Source organism: Equus przewalskii, chromosome X (assembly GCF_037783145.1).
Source record: "Equus przewalskii isolate Varuska chromosome X, EquPr2, whole genome shotgun sequence".
Taxonomy (NCBI): Eukaryota; Metazoa; Chordata; class Mammalia; order Perissodactyla; family Equidae; genus Equus; species Equus przewalskii.
In genome coordinates, this window is record NC_091863.1 from 67,241,864 (window position 1) to 67,261,860 (window position 19,997).

Below are 19,997 nucleotides of genomic sequence, written 5' to 3' on the forward strand. Positions count from 1 at the left end.
AAAGCTGATGTACTTTCGTTTTAGTCATTTCCACTTTCTGCAAGCAGTTATTGTGTATTATTAGTAGTATATCGAAGGTCACGAAATAATTAGAAGAGTGCTGCTGTATTTCTTTTTAAATCATGAATGAGTTGAAACAATGCCATACTTTACTAAAGTAAAACTTATATATTGCAAAACCTGGAACTTGGTCTGAACTTCTCTTCTGACAGATAAGGTAACTGAGGCCTAAAGAAATTCAGACTCAATCAAAGACAACCAGAGAATGGAACAGCAAGGTTTACAATATAAGCTCTTTCTCTCTGCACTTTGTTAAGGGCTAAAAAATACTGCAATTTGAGGCAATATGTTCTTCAAGTGTTCATAAAAGGATGTAGGATGAAGTTGTTGGGAATAACTTCATGGATGGGACTGAAGGAGTCACTAAATGATGGGTAAAATTTCTATAGTTCAACAAAAACGTAGTTTAGATACAGGAATGAGCCTAGTAGATTAAAGGAAGTGTAAGAACTGAGCTTGGGCAGTGGGTTAAGAATTGTAGAGGTAAGATGGGAAGAAATAGTGAAGAACATTGAAAATTAGTCAGAGGAGTTTGTACTTTATACTGAAAGCTGTAAGGATTTCTGATAATAAATCCATTGATTATACGTATTTGATTACCTTGACAATTAGGTAGTAATACGAGGACTGACTAAAACAACCTTTATGGAGACATTTCATGCGAATTGTCTTTGAAATTGATTTTAATTTAAACCCTTTAAATGGAATTTTCACGGACACTGGAACTCTCATCTATGTTACACATGACCTCAGTGATTCGACTGCCTTGTGCATGGCCACTAAGTCATTTCCCTGCTTCTCAGTAAAGAGCTGAGAACTTTTGTAGAAACTCTTCCTCAGGAGCTGATGAAAAATGTTGCCCTCTCAAACCAGTTCCGTTTATCAGTCAGTTATTCGGTGGTCTGCTGGGACTCACTGATTGTGCAAACCAAATTTTTTATGTCTTTTAAAACCACAAATGTATATGAAGAACTGGTTTTTGCCAGCCTTTTAATTTTATTTTTAACATGTTTTCTTTGAGCGATGTCAGCTTAAGCCCTTGAAGCAATTAAGGAAGAAGAAAGTAGGCCATGAGGGAAGGAAGGGTAGGTAGTTTTGACCTGTTTTCCAAAATAACTAATAGGAGATGTAGAGTATGTATATGTATGTTTAATAAATGGGTGACAGTAATACTATCTAATAAAATCTTTATTTGCTCACCCCTGTACAAACCTTATGCCAAGGAAGTTAGATTGAGCAGAATAAATATTTATTTGAGAGATCATTTCTCTTCTGAAACTTTGTGACTGAGACAAACAAGAATGCTAGATCACATTGTGATTTTTTTCTATGGAGGTGAGGAAACTAAACTGACATAAAAAACCCATACTAATTTTTGATTTGTGGTTAACTCCCATTTCCCATCATGGTAATCTTAAATGTTTCAATGGCCAGGTTCATCCATAACAGCTGCAGAATTACAGATATAATCCTTTGTGGTTCATTCTTACCTCTGGTTTTTCCTGTCGAACTAAGATGCATCAGAAGCACTCTCTTTTTGTGTGGGAAGATTAGAAGTTGAGAGAATTTGCTTGTTAGGTATTTGTGATAACAGACCTTAGTTTCTATGGTAAAAGTAAAATATTATTACCTGCAATGTGTTGGAGCTGGAAGATAAACTTGGAAATCATTTAATTCAACCCTCATATTTCAGATCAAGCTGCCAAGTCACATACATGGAATTGTGACTTGTCCGAGTTTACAGAGAGAATCAGTGGCAAAGCTGGGAATAACATTCATGTGTTTTGACTGTCAGACAAATGCATTTTCTTCTACGGCATTCCAACTATTAATACTTCTGGGAAAATATTAGTAGTTTACAGGTCCCAATTCTCTGATAAATGATCATTTTGGCCTCATAGGAAAAGGCCAGTCCAATTTTCCCAGTGCATATTATTTCCTAGACACCTCTCAAAAGTTCTTTGACTCTTTCTGGCCTTTTTGGAAACAATTTACTATTAAATGATCCATAGGCACCTAGAAGAGTGAACATACCATTTAAATAGTCCACCTTATTCCTGGGAAATCTCTTTTCTCTCTGAAGGAAGACTAGAAGGAAGGTAAGAAACTATTTATTGAGAGCCTGCTATATTACCAGGTTCTGTCCTAGCAGTTTCAGAGCTTGCATTACTTCAGCTAATTTTAAAAGACAGGTATTATTTTACTCGTTGTTCTAGGACTTGAACTAGTTTTTTTTAAATTTCACAATATTTACCATCAGGAAATTCATCTTTTAAAGTGATCTAAACTTGTTTTTCAATATTGTTTTCCTAGCTAAACATCTAGGTTTACATATAGGGAATTGAATGTGTGTTAACGTAAGTAGAATATATTTTGTTATACAAAAGATTTCCAATTTGCAAGCACTTTAAGTTTTAATGCAGATATTTTGTGCTCATTTATCACCTACATTATAAGCTTTGTCCTTTCAGTAGTTTTCTGTTTTAAATAATCTATAATTTATTTGTAGTAAAAAAGTCTGTGGCCCTTAGATGGAAGGCCTTCAGGATCTTTTCCACTTCTCACCTCTTGTCAGTGCTGGTATTCCTCAAACTCACACCTTTCTCCTTCTTCTCCATCTGTGGATCTCTTATTTCTATTCTGTGCCGGCTCCTGTTTCTGTTCCCTTCTGTTTCAGTGTATACATATACATATATATATATATATATGTATATGTATATGTATATGTATATACCCTTCATTTTATACTATTCCTCTTTAAATCATTATCCTGTTACCATCCACTACAAAACTTAATGTTAAATACTTTACTTAAGAATGAAATATCATCTTGTTTGGTAGAATTCATGGGCGGTGACTTCTCAGTGGAGCATGCTATAAGCTGCTCAGTGGGTAATTTCCTGGATTTGGGAAGATGAAACAAATTATCTCCAGTTTTTAGTTTTGCCTACTTTGGAAGAACATAATAATTAAAAAAAAATGGTTTAATTACTGAGTTATCTGGATTCTAGTGTTCACTGAGAATAAGATTCTATCGTTGATGTCTTCTTGCCAGATGGTGTGATCCCTTGATACTTCTTATAAAATATAATATATAAGCATATGTATCAATAATTCAGGACCCATTGCGTGAATGAGTCACATGGTCTGTTCTAGCAGATGGGGCAGGTCCTTCTATTTTCATACTTAAAACCTAATTCATAGAACATTATTTACCCTATTTATACATAATTCTCATGTACTTCATAAAGGAAAAGTGCAGAATATACTTTTTGGTATAAATTAGTGTTGTCTTCTGACAAACTTATTACTGTGCACATATACAAATATTAAAAGAGTTAACTATATTATGCACTTCAATATTTTACTCAAAGACAAGCTACAGTATGGTAATATAATTTTCTTAAAGAAATATATTTATGTTTTCAAGAAACTCGATCTCTTGAAGAAAAAAATGATTATTGTTTTTTTCCAGGCTCCTTGACCACATGACTATATGATTTAGATGGATAGGTGAATATTCATCATTATCGAACTATAATTATGTGAAGGTTCATTCAATTAGTTCGAACCTGATAGTGTTCGGGGAATCTTGAACTCTACCTCTAAAAAAAAACCTTGTTAATGGGAAACTGAATTTATTTGTAATGTACTCAGACTTTTGAAGAATGATTCTTAAAATGATATTCGATAAAAATAGAAAAAAGACGAAAAATATGATATAGGGACCATTAAGAAAAGTCTTGAGAAAACCACCTATCTTGGATATAATACTTTAATGTTTACAAAAGTATTTGTCATATCTCTTATCTCACTGACACCTCACAACAGCTCTGCAGAGAAGATATTATCCCCATTTTAACAGGTAAGGAAATTGAAGCTCAGAGTTTAACATTATTCTCTTGATTCTGTGTTCAGGGTCCTTTCTACTACTTTCACATTGAATTTTTCAGTTGGATGGCATTTTAATTCTTTTGGATTTGACAATGGATAGCAGGCTACTGCTATTTATGTCAGAGCAGAGGGCTTAGAAAGGGTTGTGGAAACACACTGTGGTTAAAGGAAAATTCGACAAATTCTGCTGCCCAGAAAATGTTGAGGGGAATACAGCTAAGTCAGCATTGCTCATTAACCAAAGTGGGTTAATTCCTACCTTCATTTAAGGCGAACTGCACCTAGGAGAGCAATCTCAGAAAGCAATTTAGTATGCCCAAATCTAAAAAAAGAAAAAAATTTGCAAGATTACATTTATGTTGTTGTTACAAGTTCTCGCCTAACATTTGGCATGGAATAACAAGGTTTCTTTAGTGTTTCTGTTCCTTACAATTCTGTTTTTTTTCCATGCAAAGCCTTTGTGAGAGGAACACAATGAGTAGGTCCATAAAATGTTAGAACACCTTGAAAGCTTCTAAAGCACTGTGTCAGGGCCTGGTGTCACCCTCTCCTATTAGTCCTTTCTGAAAAAGACCTTAAGGCGAATGAGACTAGGACAGTCTCTTTTCATCAGGAGAAAAACATGTTCTGTTGCTATCAGAGTGTAGATTTGAGTTTTTGAAGTAATTCAACCGCATTTTTGGTTTCTTTTCTCCTTTGAAGCAATAATTCATGTATTTTTTAAACAAAATTGGCAAATGCAAGCCTTTTGTGAGGCAGGCTATCCTCTCATCATCTTATTTAATTCTCACAACAGCACTGTGAATGGATATTGTTGCTGCTATTTACGTATGGGGAAACTGGAGTTCTGACAGGTAAAGTGACTTGGCTAAAGTAAGGTGTTAGAGCTGAAATTTGAAACCAGATGTATTTGTCTCTAGATCATCATGGTCTGGTGGTGGAAACTTCACTTCATATTTCAAACACTAATAATAATTATAATCTGTTATATTTATTGACTTCCCAGTGTATGCAGATGTTTTATTTTCATAATCCATCTTAATCTTCACAGCAACCTCACAAGTTGAAAAGTATCATTTTCTTTATCTTATAAATGAGAACACTTAGAATTTATACAAGATCATATATCCAGGGAGTTACTAAAGTAATATTTGGGTTTTGTTTGTTTGTTTATTTGGTTTTTTGGGTGAGAAAGATTGGCCCTGAACTAACATCTGTTGCCAATCTTCTTGGCTTTTTTTCTCCCCAAAGCCCCAGGACATAGTTGTGTATCCTAGTTGTAAGTCATTCTAGTTCCTCTATGTGGGATGCAGCCACAGCGTGGCTTACTGAGTGGTGTGTAGGTCCGAGCCCAGGATCCGGACCGGCAAACCCCGGATGGCCAAAGTGGAGCATACAAACTTAACCACTAAGCCACAGGGCCAGCCCCTTAAGTAGTATTTGAATGCAAATTTCTCTACCTCCAGAGCCTATAATCTTTTCTCTATACCACATTGACTTTACAGAGGGACAGCAGCCATTTAACTGCCTAAAATTTTAGCAGAAGTTTGTTTTCTACAAACATTGGTAATAGTTTACTTTCTTCAAATATTGGTAATATTTGTATCAACCCTCATCTGGTACATTTTAAGCACACATAAAGTAGCCAAATATTAGAAAAACTTCCTTTTCTACCATCAAAAATATCTCAAATACCCGTATTATGAAAAATTTGATTTCTCAACACAGAATAAGAATTTTTTCAAATTTAGAAAAAAATCCACTTTTGAGCACTGCATCCTGAAGTAGCCTGGTGTATTAGCTTATAATGAAAACCTTTGTTTTGAATTCTGGTTCCACCATCATTTGGCTTTATGAATAGGCCAAGATTTTCACTTCTCTTTGTTTCACTTTCCTTATCTGCAAAATGAGACCGTAACTTTCAATTCCTTTAGAAATATTGGAAGAATGAATTGAGATAATGTATATTAAAGAAATTATCATATTGCCAGACAGTTTATGAGTTCAATGAATATTATTTTGGTGGTTCAGTGCAAAATATACGACTGTATTTTGTTAATCATAACTAAAATTTAAAAATGCAAGAAAGTTATATTTTATAAAAACTTTTTTACATTTTCTTCTGTTTTTTTCTATGATATCTACTATCATAGAGATATAAAATGTGTCTTATCCATAGTATAATATGTATATACTTATTGAAATGATCTAAGCCTAGCTTGGGCTACTTTGTAGAAATTTTCTGAAGATTAAATGATATTATATGTGTGAATGTTTTATGTAAACAGTGAATCTATGTATAGATGTAAACTATTCATAATATTGATCCTTTAAATAGACAAATAGGTAGGTAGATGACAATGTGCAAAGTTAAAAGGCAATATTTTGAGTTTCAGATTTTTCAAAAGTAGTATCTTTTTGCACCTTACATTAGATTTCTTATAACTGACCTGTTTTATGTAATCTCAATTATACTCCAGTTATTTGGAAATATATGCATTTTAAAATTGGAAGTTTTGGCAATTTTAGGAAGGAATAAGAATTCATATTTGCTCATTTATATGAATTACATGCAATTTTTCACTAAAGTTGGCTTCCTGCCGTATTTTGACTTTACTTATGAATGTCTATTTGCTCATTTTGTAATGTATACAGCATTGTCTTTCATGATGACTTAGATTCAGTTCTAGCTTTTTAAATCTCATACTTTCTGTCACGTATTTTCTTCCATATAGTCCAGCTATTCATATTGATTTCTAACTTTCTATGAAAATGCACTCAATAGTCTGAAATGAGTTTCTTCAACTGGATTTTTTTTGTCAATGCTGGGAAGGACACTTGATCATCAAATATGAACAGGATCATAAAAATGTTTTTTAAAAGAAGAAGATGAAATATTCAAATGCCAGTTTGAAAAGGTTTTTTAGGAACCCTACCACATAAAGACATGAAATAATTCTATGTAAAAATTTCCTTTGAAAAAGCCATGCCAGTTGTAATTGAATATGTACGGTTTAGACTTAGGCAACTGACCTGTGTAATATTTTATCTTCTGTACATTTAACCAAGTATTTTTGAAAACCAGAAAAACATCCCCAAGCAAATATTTTGTGTGAATTTCTTTTTACTGAATCAGCAGGGACAAGGGAAGATATGGGAGAAATGGTTTTAAAATAGTGTCATAAATATCTCTAAAATACATCAACCTATCTACCTCAAGGTTATCTACCAATAAGAAAGACACTATTTTGAAAATCATACTATGCTCTATATGGCACTAACATTGAACTCTTGTTATGTTTAAACATGTTAAAAAATTGCAACAAAGAAAAGAAAAATTTCTTTTTCTTTTCTTTTTTTGGGTGAGGAAGATTGTCGCTGAGCTAACATCTGTGCCAATCTTCCTCTATTTTATGTGGGATGCTGCCACAGTGTGGCTTGATGAGCAGTGTGTAGGTCCACCCCCGGGGATTCAAACCTGCAAACCCTGAGCTGCTGAAGTGGAGTGTGTAAACTTAACCACCACTCCACGGGGCCAGCCCCTTGAAATTTCTTTAAGCCGTGGATCCCGATTGACATTGTTATTACATAAACCATGGCCCCTAGGATTTGAGGTGCTGTATAATATCCACCTATCATCTTTTCCCCGCTCAAGCTACACAAGTGAATTACTGAATGAACAGGAAGATGTCAGTTGTGCTTGGGCTGATAATATAGTACTTTGCCTTATTGTGCCATGAAATGTTGCATTAAAATCATTCTGATAGTTTAATTACATTTAAAAAATGAAAATGCTTAGAGTTCTGCTAATGAGCATCCATTAAATACTTACAATAGTAACTACTTATAAACAAAGAAATCACAATGCAGTTGGAAGGTAAATATGAGGAGAAATAGTGTTCTATTTGTAAGTCTCTAGCTGCTGAAATATGAAATATTCCAATTAAATGTTGGTCAAAAAGATTCAAAAACATGCTTTTATTAGTCATAGTTTTCAAAACAATTTGAATATTGAGGAATATTTCCTAAACTAAATAAACTAAAATGAACTTATTTCAGTTTTTGATATGTGTAGTTACTTAGAGCTTTCTAATGACTAGTTTTTTATTGAGAAAAATTGCAACAAACTAACATACGTTTCTTTTTATTCACTGACTGCTTTACATAGGTTGTGAAGTTTAAGTCTGATTGATAGGGGAAACACAGCCATGATTGTTTGAAGGGTGACTTTTCAAACTTATTCTATTGCAAATATCCATAGAATTAATTTAAGTGGTTTGATTTTACTTTTTTTAGGCCCTCAGTGATTGAAATGTTTCATTTCCCCTTCCCCCTCCTCCATACTTTGGCAGTAAAGATAATATGAATCCAGTCAACTGTTAGCTAGTCCTTTATGGTCATAACTTTTAAAATGAAATAGCTAGTTTCCTTTAAAGTTGTACATAGAGAAAGGACATGAAACGGGTTGGTATCTTTTCTTTAATCAGGATACTGCTGAGACCGTCAGTTGTGCTTGCTTCCCTGTCACTTTCAGTTTCATGACTGGAGTTGGCCTCTTGAAACATGGAGAATAATTCTTCCTTCTCCATGGGCAACATGGACAGCAGCTTTCCTTAGCTTCCTCACTGTCATTCTCATGAGAAAGGCATCAGAGAAGATAAGCACTAAATGTTAATGGTATGCTTTCTGTATTTTACATGTTTCCCCTTACTAGAGCTTTTTACCTTGAAGGAGGGAAAAAAAACCCTCAATGTTCCCTTGACATATTGGTCTGTTTTCCCTTTGAAATTGGAACGCCAAATGTATTGTAAATTCTCTGAGTCTCAAAAGTATTTTAATCTGAGCCTTCTCTCCTCAGGACGTTTAAATTTTGATTTGTTCCAGAGGGCAGTTACAAAGTTCTTTTACTCTTTTCTCCACTGTGCCTTCTGTTTGTGATTGAGACCGACTGTGAAAGGGCTAGGGTAGAGGACTGAGGAATGGGAGCAGTGCAGGAGGGGAAGAAATGGCACTGAATAATCTTTTGACAAGCGAAGAAAATAAAAGAAAGGAGAGAAAGAGGATATCCTAATCTACCCCGTGTTTTTCAAAGACAAGTAGATTTGAGGGGATCTCCAGTTCTGGGTAGCTGTCAGTTTTCAGTACAGAGAGTCCTTAATCTTTTTGATTGACATCCACCTTTTTAGACTAGTATGGCATAAGAACTATGGGTCTGTCTTTTAATAAAGTTGAAATGTTTAAGATCTGTTAAGAAAAGGCTGTTATACATGATGTTTCCTTTGACCTCTTTTTTCTTCTAAAATCATTTGTTAATCTATTAATTTGGAAACTCGAGCTTCTCTTCAGAATCACTGATCTTTGTGATGATCATTTTCTTAAAAAAATCTACCGTGTAAAGTCTTTTGATAGATGATGGGAAGCTGTCACCTAGAAAGCTCTTGTTCTATTTTTTTCAAAGCATTACAAGATGTAGATACTTACAAACAGCTTGCACCTGCTAAGAGAAGTGACACACTGAGACAATTATTGGGATAATTCAAGAAATAAAACACAATACCCTAAACTTTCGCAGTGATAATCTGTAAGCATTTGACAAAAGTTAATTTGGGGATGCATGAATTATCTAGACAACTGCTTGATAAATAGTGTAAATCTTTCCCCACATCTCAAATAATGACTCATATTGTACATATAAGCTTATCTAAATTATTGGTGTAGTTTTGAGAATCACTTAATTCATGGGGCTAAATAAAATAACATTTTTTTTTTTGCTCTAGCATTTTAATAATTGAAAAGCAGCATGGAAAGAATAGAAATTTGGAGTTAGATAAAGCTTGGTTTAAAGCTTCGCCTTATTACTTATTCACTATGTGATCTTGCCCAAGCTAATCAGTCTCTCCCACTCTCACTTTCCTCATCTGTATAATTGGCATAATAGTCCTTGCATTTTCATAGAGTTATTTTGAAGATTAAATGAGATAATATCTATAACATTCTTAAACGGTGCTTGACGTATAGTAGTGGATGTTCAATAATAGTCCTTTTTTTTTCTCTTACACTGGCTCTGTCTGATGCTGAGCTACAAAGCAGCAATCAAACTGCTCTCTTTCATGGAAAATGTACGTTAAAAATAATGTAGCTTAAAACTAAGAAGGCCCTTTGCTATTTAGAAATTTATAGTGACTTCAATTATGATTTTCTTTGAAGAGCATTTTATAGGAAAATTTTGGTTTTTGAGTTCCTTTTACATTTTTTGAAAATCTATCATGGATCTCTTATGACAGTGGTACTTACAGATGAAGAAAACCTGTTTACAACTGCAATCGCAATACCAGCTAACAAAGTAGGAACTTTGCTAAATGCCAAAGTAATACAGAGCTATGAATGCCTCACGAAGAAAGCCAATTCATTTCAGTCATGATATCACCTAAAAGTGAAGTATTATATAAAAGCTAAACAATGCCAAATGGATTTGGCTGAGATCAAAAGCCAAACCTATTTCTTTTCTTTCATCTTCAGTGTTCCATTTCCTAGGAGTATGACCTTAGTCAAACATCTATTAAAGTTAGCTTTTGATCTCAACCCCCTTTTGGGGTAAAAAAATGTCAATCTTTAAATTTTTCTTCTAGAGACAATCACTCTATTGTGTTTTAATGTTCCAGTAGTGTGTGAGTAAATAGGATTCTCTGATATATGTGATAGAAGACTGGTTAAATGAGACAATCATTTTTGTGTCAGAGACAAGAATCAAAAGGAAGCATTCTTCAGAAGCTATTAACTGGAAAAACATCCCCCCAGGTCAGTGGAAACATGTTAACTGGTCAGTCTGCTGCCTTTTTAGGTCCTTTGATGAAAATGCCTTGTAATTTGATAACAGGTAGCTGCTCATTTGTAATGTAATTTTCTCCTCACCAGTCAGACCTACTCCATGATTAATCAGGGGCAAAGACTTTTTTCTCCGTAGATATTTTCCAAAAATAAGAAATTTGTTTAAAACATATCTTAAAACCACTAGGAAAAATATAAAAATTGTCTTAAAAATCACCATTTTTCATTCTTACTTTCATCTCTTAAGCAAAATATAGGGAAATTTTCATGATATACTAAAGACACAAGAGACATGACAACACATGATGAGTAGTTGAATTAAAAAGAAAAAAATGGTGTTTGATGTCAGCGTATGTGAGTATATGTGAGTACCGTTTACCCATATGTATGACTACATTCTGAGTATTGAAGATCTTCATATCACTTTTTCTAAACCTCTGTTCCATAGAATGGTAAATGCATTAGACACACATTTATCAAGTATTGTCTACCCACAAGACAATATTTTAGATCCTGCTAAGAGTACAAAACTGAGTAAGACATAGTGCTCTACAGCAGCCTTCGCAGGCTTTATTTTAAGTTGGAAAATGAGGTCTACTTTTAACATAATCATAATAAAAGGCAGAAAGTCATAAACATGTTCATATAAATATGTCTATGTAAAGTACTATGGGAAAGTTCAAAGAAGAGAATTATTTCCAGTTGTGGGAATTAAAGAAAGCTTTCCAGAGCTGATGGCATTTAAGCTGTGCTTTAAAGATTGGTTAGGCTGCAGTTGGCAAGACAGGGATAAAAGTATTCCAGGCAAAAGAGACAATCTAATCTGCAGAATGTGAAGATGAGCTAGTACTGAGTTTGTATGGGCAACAGAGTGTTCAGTCTGGTTAGAGTAGTGGGGATATGATGGAAACGAGTAGGAGCTCTGCCTATAAAGATGAGTGGAGGCAGATTATGGGAAGTTGGAAATACCAGAGTAAGAGTTCCAAATTTTATTCTATAGGCAATGATGAACCACTAAACATTTTGGTGAAGGTGAGGAATGTGAAAATACTGCTGTTTATAAAAATATTGCTGATAAAAGTGTATAGGATAAACTGGAGGAAGAAAGAATTAGAGACAGGGAGAACTCTTAGGAAGTTCTTCAAGTAGTCTAGCTGAGAAGGAATGTAGACCTATTAAACACTGGTTGTGAAATTCTTAGTTCATTTTACAGGGTCAAGATATCACTCTTAGGCTCAGAATCTATGAGTTTGAAGTAATACTATCTAAAATCGGCTTTGGAAAATTAATGTTGTGTTTGAAATTGCTGGTACCAGGAATTCACACTAAAAAGTAAATTGCACTTTATCTATACGATCTGACTATTTCATGTGGAACTTTCTAAAGTTCCTAGGCTGCCAATTCAATTGCAACAAGCCGAAGAAAACATTTTTTCAAGTGTATCAATCTTACCTGAGACACATGCCAAGTGTTAAATAAAATAGAACATATAACTAAACTAAGATCCCTGTTCCTTAATAAAAAAGTAGAGTAATAAGTGATTAAGAGGGAATTTAATTGACAGAGTTGAGGGGGCTTCATTACTAGGATCACCAACAGGAGGAATGATAGTATACATCACCTTGAAATTATACCTTTGACTTGGGAAAGCACATCATTTATGCTAATCTGTCTGTACAAACTGCTACAGTCTTTATGGAAACACAGCCTTCCAACAATATCAAAGACCCAGAAGGATAACAAAGGAAAAGGAACACATCGATTGAAATGAAAGAGAATAAACAGAACATAGTTTGGTGAACTGCAATCTGGGATGATGTTTCTGTTCTCATTTTATTGGTTCTGGACATACTATCTTATTTACAGGAACAACAGCCATGGAAATTCACAAAGCCACAAAAGATAAAGCCCCTTGTCTCATCATCAAGATGGTGTAGTGTTCCTAACATTGTGCTGAGCCATCCCATCCTCATCTATCTCCCAGCTGTGTGTGTTTGTTTATCTCTAGCTATAGCAGTTGTGAGGTCAGACATATTATTACCAAAATATTTGGAATTCTCACTGAAAAAAGGTTAGGAAAGAGATAAATTTCTTTATGGCTTCTGTTTGATTTGATCCATTTGAGTTAGTGTGCCCCTTTAGCAACTTCGAGCTATTGGTTGCAAGTAGAAAAATTGTTTGTATCTCCTTCTGAATTTATTGTTAATAGGACTGTGACAGAATTCAGGAAATCAGAAAGAATGTGCCATATTATAAATCATCCATAAGCCCTCAGCTCCATGCAGAATTCTTTTTATTGTGTGTTCATGCTTGCGTGTGTGTGTATCTCTTCTCTATCAATGATCTGCTCTAATTATTTGATTTAGAATTGTTTTCTATTACCCAAGCACTAACTTGTGTATATCATATAATGATACTTTTGAGCAGAATGGATAGGAGTCAGAATTCTCTTTTGCACCTCTCTATTCTACTGGATAGAATATTAGATGTAATGAAATACTGGATGCCTGTAGTTCAACCATATCACTTCATGTCTTAACTGAGGATAATATTCTCCACAGCAATTTTAAGGGAAAATCATGCCCATTAGATATTTTTTCGTGTTGGATGGCAATACCTCATAATTCCCTAAGGCCAGCTCATCCTGGGAATGATACTACTCTCAGAAAAAGAGGCAGCTCTATTTAAAGTAAAACTGCATATGATATAGAAAAATTTGGGGCTACGCCACTCTGACGGCCAGGTTTTTCTGGTCCAAGAAATTTAGACAGTGTAGTTTTAGTATGGAAAGAACAATATCAAAAACTTTTATTATACTTGATTATGAAAAATGCAATAGACTGGTGAGTTTAAAAGTGACGAAAGTCTTGAGTGATCACACTGCAATTTATGAGTAAAGTAATGTAAGCTTTAAGCAATAATCTTGCCAGACACCTTGTGTCCATTGAAGATCTAAGAATAACAGCCAAGTTCTCATGATATCTATTTACTCAACTTCTAATTCATATAACAAATGCTCATGTTCTTGTTGGTTATTTCAGGTGGCTTCAAGTAATTATACATTCTGATAACTAAGAGGGACATACTTATCAATGTTTCTATCTCAAAGCATGTAGCCACATATACATATAATTAAATATTATTATTATTATTATTAATATTATAGCAGGCATAATTTAGACTGTCTCCCTTATCTCTTGTTCTCTGGAAGTTTAGAATTAATCTCATAAAGGTTTTAGATTTAAAAGAATTAGCATTCATATTTGCTTAAATATTACACAAATGGAAGCCTCTGAGATGTGACTGTAAGTTTCTTTGTACATTTACCTGAATACACCTGTGGTTAACTTCGTGTGCTCCTTAAATTGAGAATAAAACAAATTCTGTTGCAAAATCGACACATAATTATGTTCAGTATAACATATTACTTTGCTTTCTAAAACAGATGCTTGACGTATACTGCTTCAGTAAGCATGAGCATAAGCTGATGATAAAGAATGGCACCATTAGACAATGAAAGAGTAAAACAAAGGCAGAACTATTGGCACATTCAGTGTTTGAGTGAAACGTCTCTGTTTTTGCCCACTTCTCGTGTTTGTTATTATATCTTGGCAGGAAGGTCAAGCAGAACGTGATTGTGGAGAGAATGCAAAATAGACCCACTGCAAGAGAATCATGCACAATTACTAGTGTTGGGCAAGCAGTCCTTTTTCTTTCTCTTGGTGACATCCCTTCACAACATCCATTTGGTTATTCTGTAATTATTCACTGGGTACTACCATGTACACACTACAGTGCCAGGCACCAAGAAATGCAAAAGTTAAGAATAATACACAGTTTCTTCCAGTAAGGAGCTTGCAGCCCAGGTAAAGGAGACACGATTAACATATAAAATTAATAAATGACAAGTTAATAAGTGATGATCTTAGAAGTAATGTATTTCATGTAGACTCATTGAAATTTAATGTTGGATTGCACCTAATTTTTTTAAAGACATTTTTAGAGCAGTTTTAGGTTTACCATAAAATTGAGAGGAAGGTACAGAGATTTCCCATATACCTCCTATCTCCACACATGCATAGCCTCCCCCCATTATCAATATCACTCAGCAGAATGGTACATTTGTTACCAAGGATGAAACTACACTGACACATCATTTTCACCTGAAGTCCATCGTTTACCTTAGGGTTCATTCTTGATGCTGTACATTCTATGGGTTTGGACAAATGTATAATGACATATATCCATCATAATAATATGACACAGAGTATATTCACTGCCCTAACAATGGTGTGCTCTGTCTATTTGTCTCCCTCTCCACCCATCCCTAGCAACCACTATCTTTTTATTGTTTCCATAGCTTTGCCTTTTCCAGAATGTCATATAGTTGGAATCATACAGTATGTAGCCTTCTCATATTGGCTTCTTTAATTTAGTAATATGCATTTAAGGTGCCTCCGTGTCTTTTCATGATTTTCTAGCTCACTTCTTTTTAGCACTGAATGATTTTCCATTGTCTGGATGTACCACATTTTATTTATCCGTTCGCCTACTGAAAGGCATCTTGGTTGCTTCCTTGAGCTTCATTTTAAAGACAAGAAAATTGATTGTGAGAAACAGTAAAGTGACACACATAGTCATATAACTAGCTTTAGATAAATCCAGTTTTAGTCATCAGCCATTCTGATTCCTCTTGCAGTATTCTTTACATCATAATTTGGGCCAGACAAGCACTATCCTTGCAATATTCTCAGGTCCTTCTTGATGTTATATATTACATCTTTGATTATCATAAATATGCATATTATCTTTAAACTGCAGATATTTTTGACCAATCAACATTTCTAGATGTTTTGCTGGATTTTTTGGTCTTCATTGAAGTAGTATATAAATATTTGAATGCAAAATATCATATGTTGAATAAAAACAACAAAGAATCATTATATTACCTCTCTGAGGCAACAGAGCATGGCCATGTTTAAGAACTACTATTCAGAAGAGTGGAGAATTGATTGCACAGTTGATTCTCCGGCACTTATATGCCATATCCAAGGGAAGACCAGCTACTTAAAAACAATGAGTATCAGTGATCTTCAGGAAGCCAATTACCTTTCTGGAAGGTGGTTCGTTATTCATATTTAATATTCTCCTAGTGTCAGTCTGATACCTTTTAACAAACACAAAATACATTTGAATTTTAATTAGCTGCTACACAGAAGTTAGCATTACAGCTTAATTTTAGACCAAAATAGACTTTTAATTTTAAAAATCTTAAAACTTAAAAATTTTAAATGCATGATGCTAGTTTGTCATTTATTCTATTTGAAAAGAAAAATGGATAGGAAGTTTTCCTCCTAAATTTGCTTTCTAAACAAAATATATTTGATTTTATCTCATTTTGAAATCTATTGCTGGTTTTCTATGCAGGCGGAACTGGCTTTCCAAAAAGCAGCAGGAATTCAAGTCTTACAGCTTCAGTGAACAGAACAAACCATGTGGAGACAATGAAATTTCACAGAAATCACTGAGCACTTTTTTTTTTTCGAGGAAGATTAGCCCCAAGCTAACATCTGCTGCCAATCCTCCTCTTTTTGCTGAGGAAGACTGGCCCTGAGCTAACATCTGTCCCCATCTTCCTCTACTTTATATGTGGGACACCTACCACAGCATGGCTTGACAAGCGGCTCCATGTCCCCACCCAGGATTTGAACAGGCAAACCCTTGACTGCCGAAGCGGAAGGTGCGCGCTTAACCACTGCGCCACTGGGCTGGCCCCCAATGATCACTTTTTAATGTTAATATCCTCAGTGAGAAGCCTTAAAGTATATCTTCCTAAACGTCTTCTGATTTTCTGAAATGCATATTTCAAAAATACATTTAATGAATTGAATTTCCTTTCCAATGTGAATGCTATCTTAAGGCAAACTTGATTTTTGTCATATCTTTGAACTTAGCTAGGTTTTTCTCTCTTTCTCTCCTATTAGTACTGTTAAGGCTAGATTACTCTCACTTCTATCTGCTGCAGAGAAATACAAAATCATCCAAATATAGGCTTCACTTTGATGGATTACTGTTATTATTGATTTACAAACAAAAGTGAATTGACGTAATAGATCAGTATTTTTTTCAGCTCCCTTCTAAGAATGTGACTCTTTTCTGTTTCTATAAAGTTATAGTTCAGTTGCTGTATATTTTATTGTATATGTTTTTGTTGGCACCATTGTTACGCTCAAGAATATTTGGGAATATAAATTAATTTTAGTTAACATGTTTGAGCTCAAACTTAAATACTTTGAGCAACTATGGAATTAAAATGGCCACAAATTTGGCAGTATCCCAGAAGCTAATAATCTTTTCCTTCTTTTATATATTTGTTATAAGTTTTTGATTATAGGAGATCACTGACTTGTCCAAATGTTTTCTTTTGTTGTGATAAAATGTACATAACATAAAATTTACCATTTTAACCACTTTTGGTATACAGTTCACTGGTCTTAACTACATTCGCATTGTTGTGCGACCATCACCAAAAATGTGGAGCCGTTCACAAACTTGCATTTTATCCTTAGACAGGGGCCATGGTAATTTTCTCTGTATTGTTCTTATTTTAGCATATGTGCTACTGAAGCAAAGGCCCAAATATGTTTTTTAAGGTGTCCAGAATCTCTTTAAGAATAAGAATAGAAAAAGGTAAAGTAAGTTGACTAGTAGAATGGTATTCAAAGCCACTTTGTAATGTGAACTGTTAGCTTTTAAAATTTTCTTTGGCTATTGAATTTGATAGGTGTCTAAGAGGCCATATTTCACAGACCAGCAGGTATCTTTTCTGGTGGGCTGGTCTCTTTGAAGCAATCTTACACTTGATGGGAGGGCTGGAGAAGGAGGTTGCTGCTACTTTTCTTAGATTCCTGCATTCCTGGCTAACTGGGCATTAGGACTCTTGTCCTAATCTCAGACATTTTGGGTGTTTTGTCATTTCTAATCTATAGCTAATGCACACTCTCTCCTAGACTTATAAGACACTTGCTGGGTGTGCTGCTGCTGGTCTAAAAATCATAGACCAATGGTAGATCAGGAGTTTAAGGCCTTAGAAATTATCTAGACACATCTAGCAACAGTCAATAAAAACGTTCAAATAAGGTACCTAGGGAGGTGACTAACTTACTGGAAGGTGTATGTACTAATAGAAGAGTTCATATAGCTCAAATTTGCATAAATAAGAAATGGTCTGTTGAGAGGTACCAGCAAGATAATTAGTAATTCTCTTAGTGATTACGTTTAAAAAGCTGTAACATTTCCAATTTGAAATGATATCATCAAAGGCAAGTATAACTGATGATTACTCAATAAGAGAGTGGTTAACTTTGTGTAAACTGTGAGAATTCCTGATATCTCAATATATAGCTTAAATTCAAATACAGGAAAAAAATAGTGCCCAAGTAGTTAAAGTTAAGCTTGCAACCAAGTTAAAAAAATGATTTAGAACAACATTTCTCAAACTGTGTTCCATGGAGTATTGGTATCTTTAGAGCCATTAATAGGTATTCCGTGAAAGAAAGTTCCATTATCCAATATGTTTAGAAAATGTGGTGTGCTCTATGACTCTTTTGGAATATCATAATAAATATTAGCATACTATAATTTTGAAAAGATCTACAGTAAAGAAACCTGGAGCCAAAAGTACATGGGTTTAAACCGCAACTTCAAGGTTTACTAGCTATGTGACATTAGACAGGTTATTCAGTTTTTATGACTCAGTTTCTGTATCTAGAAAACGGAAATGGTAATGGTACGTCTGTCTTAAAGTTTTTGTGCATATTAAATAAGTATATATGTAAAGAACTTAAAACAGTGTGTGGGATATGATAAGTGCTATATAAGATTTGTCGTTTTCAACCGAGTGTTGCCTAAATTGGCCATGGAATTCCCTTGCCCTTCTCCCCTACACTATTTTTTTTTTCAACAAACTCTTTTAATATTTTGTGGAACAAGTAGTCAAATGGAACATAATTTGGAAAATGTTGATATAAGACAAGTTCAATATGGAGTTTCTTGCTTTTAATCATTTAACACTAGATGTAATAGGAGCATTTGGAGAGATTATTAGAGTTTCAAACTTTTGAATGCCTATTATGCATTTTCAGAAGAGTCTCCGGGAAAATAAGCAGTTGCTTGGCAACCTGGAATTTTGTTAGGCGCTTTCGCGATAGGACAGCAGTTTGCTCAAAGCAGCAGCCAACCTTCTCCTGGGTTCCTGGTTTAGTTGTTGCACTCTTTTCTATGCTGTGCTGCTGGCCTTGCCAACCCTTACTAATTGTTGTTTTCCTATCTCTGGCTCCATTCAAGGCTTTATTGTACATCTTCCAATCTGTTGTTTTTGTAGGTCAAATTGAACTTCAGCAAAGATTGAGTGTATCCTCTTTTCATATCTACCTTTAATTCAACAAAGCGTGCAAAATATCCATGCCAATATAGTGGATTTCTTGGCGCCCACATCATTTGATGGCTTTGTTGATGTCTAGTCAACTGCAGCTGCTGTCTACTGTTTTCAGAACTTTTCATAGCTGTGTTTCGTCAACCTCTCCCTCAGAACCATGGAGCTGAGCTGAGTAATTTTTAATTTTGTATCTACCCATGAGTGGTGATTCCTAAGAGTCACTGTAATATTTGCTCTTCATTTGGGTGGCAGTAACTTCTTGCACCTAGCTTTTCTGTTCTTTCATTCTTCTATTCTTATATCTTTATGGCTTTCCCCTTAATTGCATCCTGAATCTTTTAGGGTCCAAGTATTTTTCTGAATAACAGAGTTTACAGCATAAGCATCTCGTGAAAATGAACCTGAATACCACCTCTGTTTGGAAAAATTTACAATTTTTCAGTTGATTTATAGGGAATTTCAAAACTGTTTCCACTAGATTCAATGTGGTATATCGCATTAACATTTCATACCACCAGATGTTTCATTATTCATGTTTTAGTACATCATACTTGACCCAAAGTAGCTTTGAATGCAAATAACAAACAAGCCAACACACAGTACTTGACTGCTAGAGTGAAATAATGTGGCAGATCTAAACTGCTTTCCATTTTTGGAGGGATATTATTAATGCAACTCTTTGTTAATTTAATTACGTTATTTTAAAAATATAAAACCATATTGCAGTGAACTGACTCACCATTTCATTTAATTAATTGTAAACCTCAAGATTTGATTA

At 34.4% G+C, this 19,997-nt stretch overlaps 1 protein-coding gene and 1 non-coding gene across 8 annotated transcripts in view; one reads left to right on the forward strand and one right to left on the reverse strand.

Moving 5' to 3' along the window:
• The window catches only part of DACH2 (dachshund family transcription factor 2), a 466,299-nt gene that overhangs the window by 302,342 nt on the left and 143,960 nt on the right, over positions 1-19,997 (forward strand). The gene's annotated exons all lie outside the window — the stretch shown is intronic.
• Positions 17,311-17,413, reverse strand: LOC139081227 (U6 spliceosomal RNA). The gene has a single exon (XR_011536350.1). It is a non-coding gene; the product is annotated as a U6 spliceosomal RNA (small nuclear RNA).